Source organism: Onthophagus taurus, chromosome 11 (genome assembly GCF_036711975.1).
Source record: "Onthophagus taurus isolate NC chromosome 11, IU_Otau_3.0, whole genome shotgun sequence".
In the NCBI taxonomy this organism is placed as follows: Eukaryota; Metazoa; Arthropoda; class Insecta; order Coleoptera; family Scarabaeidae; genus Onthophagus; species Onthophagus taurus.
This window is the reverse complement of record NC_091976.1, coordinates 31863795-31872270: the sequence shown is the minus strand read 5'-3', so window position 1 is coordinate 31872270 and position 8476 is coordinate 31863795. Positions and strand designations below refer to the sequence as shown.

Below are 8476 nucleotides of genomic sequence, written 5' to 3'. Positions count from 1 at the left end.
ATTATCATCAGTTTATTTATAAGTCACAATCACCCCAGTAAACAATTTTTTTTAATTTATAAACACGTCGTGTCAAGCTCGATACCGACCAGTACCTTTCGACTCTCTTCCACATTATCATCCCCAATTTACTTTATATTTTGAACAAACAAAGGTATTTATTATTACAATTTTTCATCAAAATAAATTACAATTCCTACAGATAAATCTTGAAGCAACATCATGTGCTCTCTCGATCACAATCACAATCGAAAACAATCGGAAAGGGCAAGATCGAAGTGATTGTTGTAGTATTTAAGCCAAAGGTGGGTCATTTCTCACATCCTGCGAACAAAACAACAGCCTCTACACAACAAACATCACTATAAATATAGATATCGTCACCGGTTTAGATCTTAGTTAGTGCCACATCACTAAAGAGTTAACTACGTGTTAAGGGGGGAAATTCGAAAGCTTCGAAAAGATTCCGAACGAATTTCATCCAAGTTCATCCAAGATTTCAATTTCGAATTATTCGGAGAAATTGGTTGATGATTTCCTTTGATACATTTTAAAAACATCAAAATGGTAAATATAAAGGTTAGTTAAAATTATTTTATTTTTTAACCAATTATAATTAAATGCAAATAATGCAACATAATTTTTTTTTTGACAAAATTTGTTTAGACGTAAACCGATAACTGTTGTATTCCTGTCACTCACGTAGTTATTATTGTCTCGTAAGAACGATTTTTTTCTTTTGTATCCTATAAATAGCACTTTGAGTGGTTATAAACAGATATCGAGGCCTACGCATTAATGTGTGTTATTTACGCCCGGCGTGCATTCTTCGACTACTTGCACTGATCACCCGCATACACGTGGACATATTTTAGATTTTAGATTTCACAGAAAAACTATATTTATTTCAAATTGATTATCCTCGCGCGATTGCGTAATAAATCGTCTGATTTAATTGATTTTCGCGATTTGGCGCCTAACTTATCATTATTATTCATTTCTCTCTAAACTTTGATCGTCGATTTAGCAAATTTGAATCATTAGATAACTTTAATATTTTTATTATATCTTTATTTAGCACCCACTAACTTTCTAATAATTTTGAATATATTTTTGAATTCTTCAATGTATTTTACATCAAAAAGGTGCTCTTGATTAAAAGCTCTAATATTAACCTTTTTCAAGATATGGAAGATTTTGAGTTAAGGACTTTTAAAATTGAATAACTTTATTGTGCACCTAATAAGATCTACGCCGTTTACTCTATTATTATCTTCTATACAATTTTGAATTCCTTGATATATTCTACGTAAGAAAGGTACTCTTATCTAAAAGTTCTAACATTAACTGTTTTCGAGATAAAAGGAGTTTTGTACTAAAAATGCACAAAAATTATAAAATTTCACTATATCATCATTTAGCACCCAGTAGTATCTACGCCAATGATTTTATCATTATTTTCGATACATTTTTGAAATCCTTGATATATTTTGCGTAAAAAAGGTGCTCTTATCTAAAAGCTGTAACAGTTACAATTCTCGAGATAAAAAGAATTTTGTACCAAAAACACAAAAAATCATAAAATTTCATTACATCTTTGTTTAACACCCAGCAACATCTACGCCACTGGTTGTATTATTATTTGGTATGCATTTTTGAATTCCTTGATATATTTTGCGTAAAAAAGCTCTAACATTAATTTATTGTCCTCCAGATAAAAGGAATTTTATACTAAAAATACCCAAAAATTATATCATTATTTAGCACCCAGTAGCATCTACGCCAATGATTTTATCATTATTTTCGATACATTTTTGAATTCCTTGATATATTTTGCGAGTTTTTATCTAAAAGCTCTAACAGTTACCGATCTCGAGATAAAAAGAATTTTGTACCAAAAACACTAAAAATCGTAAGATTTCATTACATCTTTATTTAACATCCAATAACATCTACACCACTTGTTGTATTATTACTTTGCATACATTTTTGAATTCGTTGGTAAATTCTGCGTAAAAAAGTGTTCTTTTCTAAAAGCTCTAACTGTTACCGTTCTTGAGATAAAAAGAATTTTGTACCAAAAACACGAAAAATCATAAGATTTCATTACACCTTTGTTTAACACCCAGCAACATCTACGCCACTGGTTGTATTATTACTTTGTATGCATTTTTGAATTCCTTGATATATTTTGCATAAAAAAGGTGTTCTTATCTAAAAGCTCTAACATTAATTGTTCTCCAGATAAAAGGAATTTTGTACTAAAAATACACAAAAATTATAAAATTTTATTACATCATAATTTAGCACCCAGTAGTATCTACGTCAATGATTTTATCATTATTTTCGATACATTTTTGAATTCCTTGATATATTTTGCGTAAAAAAGGTGCTTTTATATAAAAGCTCTAACAGTTACCGTTCTCGAGATAAAAAGAATTTTGTACCAAAAACACTAAAAATCGTAAGATTTCATAACATCTTTGTTTAACACCCAATAACATCTACGCCACTGATTGTATTATTACTTTGCATACATTTTTGAATTCGTTGGTACATTCTGCGTAAAAAAGTGTTCTTATCTAAAAGCTCTAACAGTTCCGTTCTTGAGATAAAAAGAATTTTGTACCAAAAACACGAAAAATCATAAGATTTCATTACACCTTTGTTTAACACCCAGCAACATCTACGCCACTGGTTGTATTATTACTTTGTATGCATTTTTGAATTCCTTGATATATTTTGCATAGAAAAGGTGTTCTTATCTAAAAGCTCTAACATTAATTGTTCTCCAGATAAAAGGAATTTTGTACTAAAAATACACAAAAATTATAAAATTTTATTACATCATAATTTAGCACCCAGTAGTATCTACGTCAATGATTTTATCATTATTTTGTATGCATTTTTGAATTCCTTGATATATTTTGCGTAAAAAAGATGTTCTTATCTAAAAGCTCTAACATTAATTGTTCCCCAGATAAAAGGAATTTTGTACTAAAAATACTCAAAAATTATAAAATTTTATTACATCATAATTTAGCACCCAGTTGTATCTACGTCAATGATTTTATCATTATTTTCGATACATTTTTGAATTCCTTGATATATTCTCCGTAAAAAAGGTGTTCTTATCTAAAAGCTCTAACACTTACCGTTCTTGAGATAAAAAGAATTTTGTACCAAAAGCACTAAAAATCGTAAGATTTCATTACATCTTTATTTAACACCCAATAAAATCTACGCCACTGATTGTATTATTACTTTGCATACATTTTTGAATTCGTTGGTACATTCTGCGTAAAAAAGTGTTGTTTTCTAAAAGCTCTAACAGTTACCGTTCTTGAGATAAAAAGAATTTTGTACCAAAAACACTAAAAATCGTAAGATTTCATAACATCTTTGTTTAACACCCAATAACATCTACGCCACTGATTGTATTATTACTTTGCATACATTTTTGAATTCGTTGGTACATTCTGCGTAAAAAAGTGTTCTTTTCTAAAAGCTCTAACAGTTACCGTTCTTGAGATAAAAAGAATTTTGTAGCAAAAACACAAAAAATCATGATTTCATTACATCTTTGTTTAACACCCAGCAACATCTACGCCACTGGTTGTATTATTATTTTGTATGCATTTTTGAATTGCTTGATATATTTTGCGTAAAAAAGGTGTTCTTATCTAAAAGCTCTAACATTAATTGTTCTCCAGATAAAAGGAATTTTTTATTAAAAATACCCAAAAATTATAAAATTTTATTACATCATAATTTAGCACCCAGTAGTATCTACGTCAATGATTTCATCATTATTTTGGATACATTTTCGACTTCCTTGATATATTTTGCGTAAAAAAGGTGCTTTTATATAAAAGCTCTAACAGTTACCGTTCTCGAGATAAAAAGAATTTTGTACCAAAAACACAAAAAATCATAAGATTTCATTACATCTTTGTTTAACACCCAGTAACATCTACATCACTGGTTGTATTATTACTTTGCATGCATTTTTGAATTCCTTGATATATTATGCATAAAAAAGGTGTTCTTATCTAAAAGCTCTAACATCAATTGTTCTCCAGATAAAATTAATTTTGTACTAAAAGTACCCAAAAATTATAAAATTTCATTATATCATTATTTAGCACCCAATAGCATCTACGCCAATGATTTTATCATTATTTTCGATACATTTTTGAATTCCTTGATATATTTTGCGTGTTTTTATCTAAAAGCTCTAACATTTACCGATCTCGAGATAAAAAGAATTTTGTACCAAAAACACTAAAAATCGTAAGATTTCATTACATCTTTATTTAACACCCAATAACATCTACACCACTTGTTGTATTATTACTTTGCATACATTTTTGAATTCGTTGGTAAATTCTGCGTAAAAAAGTGTTCTTTTCTAAAAGCTCTAACAGTTACCGTTCTTGAGATAAAAAGAATTTTGTACCAAAAACACGAAAAATCATAAGATTTCATTACACCTTTGTTTAACACCCAGCAACATCTACGCCACTGGTTGTATTATTATTTTGTATGCATTTTTGAATTCCTTGATATATTTTGCATAAAAAAGGTGTTCTTATCTAAAAGCTCTAACACTTACCGTTCTCGAAATAAAAAGAATTTTGTACCAAAAGCACTAAAAATCATAAGATTTCATTATATCTTTATTTAACACCTAATAACATCTACGCGACTGGTTGTATTATTACTTTACATACATTTTTGAATTCGTTGGTACATTCTGCGTAAAAAAGTGTTGTTTTCTAAAAGCTCTAACAGTTGCCGTTCTTGAGATAAAGAGAATTTTGTACCAAAATCAATAAAAATCATAAGATTTCATTACACCTTTGTTTAACACCCAGCAACATCTACGCCACTGGTTGTATTCTTACTTTGTATACATTTTTGAATTCCTTGATATATTTTGCGTAAAAAAGGTATTCTTATCTAAAAGCTCTAACATTAATTGTTCTCCAGATAAAAGGAATTTTGTACTAAAAATACCCAAAAATTATAAAATTTTATTAAATCATAATTTAGCACCCAGTAGTATCTACGTTAATGATTTTATCATTATTTTCGATACATTTTTGATTTCCTTGATATATTTTGTGTAAAAAAGGTGCTTTTATATAAAAGCTGTAACAGTTACCGTTCTCGATATAAAAAGAGTTTTGCATTAAAACACCAAAAGTGATAAAATTTCATTAATTTCAGTTATTTAGCACCCAACAATATCTACGCCACTGGTTGTATTATTAATTTGTATACATTTTTGAATTCCTTGATATACTCTGCGTAAAAAAGGTGTTCTTATCTAAAAGCTCTAACACTAATTGTTCTCCAGATAAAAGGAATTTTGTACTAAAAATACCCAAAAATTATAACAGTTTATTACATCATAATTTAGCATCCAGTAGTATATACGTCAATGATTTTATCATTATTTTCGATACATTTTTGAATTCCTTGATATATTTTGCGTAAAAAAGGTCCTCTTATCTAAAAGCTGTAACAGTTACAATTCTCGAGATAAAAAGAATTTTGTACCAAAAACACAAAAAATCATAAGATTTCATTACATCTTTGTTTAACACCCAGTAACATCTACATCATGGTTGTATTATTACTTTGTATACATTTTTGAATTCCTTGATATATTTTGCGTAAAAAAGGTGTTCTTATCTAAAAGCTCTAACATTAATTGTTCTCCAGATAAAAGGAATTTTGTACTAAAAATACCCAAAAATTATAACATTTTATTACATCATAATTTAGCACCCAGTAGTATATACGTCAATGATTTTATCATTATTTTCGATACATTTTTGAATTCCTTGATATATTTTGCGTAAAAAAGGTCCTCTTATCTAAAAGCTGTAACAGTTACAATTCTCGAGATAAAAAGAATTTTGTACCAAAAACACAAAAAATCATAAAATTTCATTATATCTCTATTTAACACCTAATAACATCTACGCCACTGGTTGTATTATTACTTTGCATACATTTCTGAATTCGTTGGTACATTCTGCGTAAAAAATGTGTTCTTATCTAAAAGCACTAACAGTTACCGTTCTTGAGATAAAAAGAATTTTGTACCAAAAACGCAAAAAATCATAAGATTTCATTATATCTTTATGTAGCGCTTAGTAATATATACGCGAATGATTTTATCATTAGTTTCTATATATTTTTGAATTCCTTGATATATTCTGCGTAAAAAAGGTGCTTTTATATAAAAGCTCTAACACTTACCGTTCTCGAGATAAAGAGAATTTTGTACCAAAAACGCAAAAAATCATAAGATTTCATTATATCTTTATTTAACACCTAATAACATCTACGCCACTGGTTGTATTATTACTTTGCATACATTTTTGAATTCGTTGGTACATTCTGCGTAAAAAATGTGTTCTTATCTAAAAGCTCTAACAGTTACCGTTCTTGAGTTAAAAAGAATTTTGTACCAAAAACGCAAAAAATCATAAGATTTCATTATATCTTTATGTAGCGCTTAGAAATATATACGCGAATGATTTTATTATTAGTTTCTATATATTTTTGAATTCCTTGATATATTCTGCGTAAAAAAGGTGCTTTTATATAAAAGCTCTAACAGTTACCGTTCTCGAGATAAAAAGAATTTTGTACCAAAAACACTAAAAATCATAAGATTTCATTACATCTTTATTTAACACCCAATAACATCTACACCACTGGTTGTATTATTACTTTGCATACATTTTTGAATTCGTTGGTACATTCTGCGGAAAAAAGGTGTTCTTTTCTAAAAGCTCTAATACTTATAGTTCTCGAGATAAAAACAGTTTTTTACTAAAATACCAAAAATGTTTAAATTTTAGTATATCTTTATTTAACACCCAGTAACATCTCCATCATTAACTTATAACTAATTTTGAATATATTCTTGAATTCCTCGGTATATTTTGCGTCAAAAAGATACTCTGAGTAAATGTTCTAATACTAATCATTCTTGAGATAATATAATTTTGTTTAAACACACTAAAAATGATTAAATTTTATTATATCTTTTTTCTGCACGCATTAACATCAACACCACTAACTCTATACCAATTGTTGATACATTTTTGGATTCCTGGATGTTTTCTACACAAAAAAGTATTCTTATTAAAAAGTTGTAATAGCAATTGTTTTTGAGATAAAACAAATTTTGTAGTAAAAGACAAAACTCGAATATATCTTCAATGAATAATCGCGCTCGTTAAACATATTTAAACATATTTAAAAGTGAAAATTTCTTTAAACATTAATTAAAAAAGAAAACAAAATAGACTGGTTGGTGTGTTGTAGATGCGGGCACTGGTAGTGTTGCTGTGTTATCTGTTTTTGACATCGAATGGTGCAAGTGTGGCATCAGAATTCGCTATGAGAAGAGCATGCGGATACGCTTTAGCAGATCTAGTCGCTAAAATCTGCGATAATAGTGAGTGAAAACGCTTAAATTAAGAATAATTATTTATCTATTACGACGATAAAGTCTAAAATTTTATACTAAAAAAAAAGACTTTACCGCCGTGGTGCTTATTAAATATTTTTTTCAATCAAATAAGTATAAATTCAAATTTGTGTCATTTTTATTTATTTTTTTTTAAGATTATGCGACTCTACAGGATCAGCCGATTGGATCAATGGAAACGTTCGATTACAACAGTGATATCTTCATTTCCCCCAAGAATGCAAGGAGATTCATAAGAAGTAGTAGGACGAAACGAGAAGGAATTGCAAACGAATGCTGTTATAAGTCTTGTTCTTTGGCAGAAATGAGAGCGTACTGTAACAGTCCATCATAAAAAATAAAGAGAAAATGAGACTGGATGTAATAGTAACATAGTGAGATTTATACTAATGAGAAAAACTGTGATATTTTCTCGAAATATAACTCCATAATATGTGATATTTAAGACTGCGGTGAAAGTTGTGATACGCGTGATATTAAATTAAATGTATTTAATCATAAATTAATCATTAAATTGTAATAATAAATTGCGAATAAAAGTCAACAAACAGTTCCATTGTTGCTTTTATAACCTATTACGTCTACAGTTTATAACGATAATAAAATTGAATATGGCAATAGAATCAACTATAAAATCGAAATTACAATTAAGTGTAACATTTGATCCGTTTTACTTCTAAGAACTATGGTAATGTATTCTTAAATATTTATTGTCTCAAACAATCAAAAAAAATTTTTAGGTTTTCTTTAAAATATGTTTCATATTAAATATTTTGATTTGTTTTGTTGCTTGTACCGATACATTTATAGCTTGCGGAACGATGTTAGATGATTTAATAATTTTAATCTGTGAAAATGAAAATAGCGGTAACGATTTTAAATTATTACTATAAATAATTAATCCAATTTAATCCATCTTTTTAGAGGTATTAAATCAAAATCCATGGTTAAAGTTTAAAA

The 8476-nt window shown here is 28.1% G+C and overlaps 1 long non-coding RNA gene across 1 annotated transcript; it reads left to right on the top strand.

Annotated features, from left to right (window-relative positions):
* Nucleotides 1-51: 51 nt before the first annotated feature.
* LOC111415305 (uncharacterized) lies at nucleotides 52-7439 on the top strand. Its single transcript, XR_011641880.1, has 3 exons — nucleotides 52-154; nucleotides 203-567; nucleotides 7351-7439. It is a non-coding gene; the product is annotated as an uncharacterized lncRNA (long non-coding RNA).
* Nucleotides 7440-8476: the final 1037 nt, after the last annotated feature.